Source organism: Macaca thibetana, chromosome 2, assembly GCF_024542745.1.
Source record: "Macaca thibetana thibetana isolate TM-01 chromosome 2, ASM2454274v1, whole genome shotgun sequence".
NCBI classification, from domain to species: Eukaryota; Metazoa; Chordata; class Mammalia; order Primates; family Cercopithecidae; genus Macaca; species Macaca thibetana.
The window spans coordinates 124327266-124329663 of NC_065579.1; positions in this window are offsets into that span (position 1 = coordinate 124327266).

Consider the following 2398-nt stretch of genomic DNA (forward strand, 5'->3'; position numbering starts at 1 on the left):
AAGAGTGGTGTCTTGACTATATCCTGTCTTCAGTTTCCTATCAATATTGAAATGTTTTTCAGGATTTTATTTTCAATTGTACTTACATTTGATGACTTCTTTGGAAAACCATCTGAGAAGTTAATCTTCCTAATCCAGCCTACATAAATGAACTGTTAGAATTACCCTGTTTTTATTTTTTTGTGTATGCCAAGATTTAATGCATAGCCAAGTAGCACGAGGAAAGCTCCTTTAAGAGGAGTGTTGTAAAGTTAGATTTTCATTATATTTAGAGAGAAGTGGTGATGATCTCTTAATTCTTTGCTGCCACATCTGAGGCTCAATAGCAGTGGCTTTATGTCTGCACCCATAATAACATGAATCCATAATACACATCTGAACAGAGTGTAAGTGAAGAAGCTTTGATTATCCTGCTTTTTCCAAGAGGCATATATCCTCCTCCCCTCAAAAAAAGTGTGGAGTAAACCTGCCATATTAAAATTGTCAAGGTCCTGTATATAGCATAAAATGTAGACATGGTTAATTGTATTTGTGTTCAATATTTGTAGGTCTTTTGAGCCTATTACCTATACCAGATACACTAGAAAGTAATATGAGTATACACAAAACCAAATAAATTTCAGCAACACATCTAAATGGTAAAGACAGTTTGCTTTTGAAAAATTTGCATTTTAAATTTCTAATTATGGAGTCAGTTGAAGATATATCCAAATGGGTGCAATTGTCACTCAAAATTCCTTACATATTATTCAGACAGCAAAATCTATGTAAATAGAAACCACGAAACTAGTGTTTCCCAAACTTCACTTTATGGAGCTAGTTCCACAAGCTGTTGCACAAGTTGCTTTGAGGAATGGGGGTTTGGAGGTGGGCTGGGGTGGGGAAATGCTATACTGTAGTTAATTTTGAGGAAGTTAGCTTTGGGAAATGCTGAGCTAAACAAATTTGAACAGGTATCTCTACGGCAAGGCTTCTCACATTCTAAATTATGCTAATGGGATTGAGAGTTTGTAACATTTCCCGATCTCGTTTGGCCACAGGACTGTGTGTGTGTGTGTGTGTGTGTGTGTGTGTGTGTGTGTGTAAGATACCTGCTAATTGTTCCAAAGAACACCGTTTGGGAAATTCTGGAGATTTTACATAAATTATTTAAACTCAATAAATATATATTTTTTTGTTTTCCTAAAGCAAGTATGCTTACATTTGTTTATGATTCCACAGGTAGAAGTCATTGTCATTAAAAAATTATTACTCCAAAGAAACAAATTAGCTTAGGTTTTCATCTCCATTGAAAATATAAAATTCTGATTAAGGAAAATATTGGCATTAAAAAATTGTTATTCCTGAATTTAAAAAGTAACATGTTTTCATTTTCAAAGAAAATATTCACTCTGGTTATGCACATGTTCAATGTACTTTTTCTATAAGTGGTAATATAAGAAGTTCTTTATGTTGAATGTCTCCCACATCTTTAAATATGGACAACCTAATGTTTAGGAAATATTTGGTTTATAACTTTAGGTTCTGCTCACTGGTTTTTGCTGGAAGGACATTAGGAAGAATTGTATGGTATTCAGAATTGATGTAGGCTTGTCAATGACTCTTTTTCAATGAAGGTAAGTCCTGACAGATGGACCAGATTGTATCTCCAAAGTTCTGTTGTTAATTGGTTATAGGCCAACCCACAAGAGCTATATTAATTCTTATATGCCTGTAGTATATTATAGGACTTACTAAGGTTGTTCTAGCATTTAAACACTGTATTACAAAGCCCAAGGGAAAATACATTAACACGTCTTTTCCACTCCTTACAGATGAGATCACAGATTTCTTTCATTCAATGTCTTTTAAAAATACTTTTCAGCCCTCACTCTTCGCCTAGGAATAAACGGTGAACAGAGGAATTTCACTCCAGTGGAATGAAGGAATTTATTGGCTCATATTACCATAAAGTCCAAATGGCAAATATAACTTCATGTATGCCTGGGTTCAAGGACTCAAACAAGCATTCAATCTGCCTGTCTGTAATTTTCTTGGCGCCAACCTCCTCTTGGAGGCAGGTCTTCTCCATGAGGTCCCCTCTGGCAGTTTCAAAGTCCTGTAGACAGCCAGCACCTCTTTCCCAGTTGCTATGGTGAAGTCCCTGTAGTAGTTCTGATCAGGCCTACTTGGCTATGATCACCATAACCCAAAAATGGAACACACCAGTGGGCCAGGTCTGAGTCACGTGTCCACTCTGCCAGATTCACTCAGCAGCACCTAAACCTTGTGGACCAAGAGACAAGGAGGTGGGACTCACCCAGACTCCAAAAGGTAGTACTGTTCCCAAAGCAAGAAGAAGAGGAATAGTAAGCAAAACAACAGATATTTATTGCTTAGACTTCAAGAGGACTGAGCA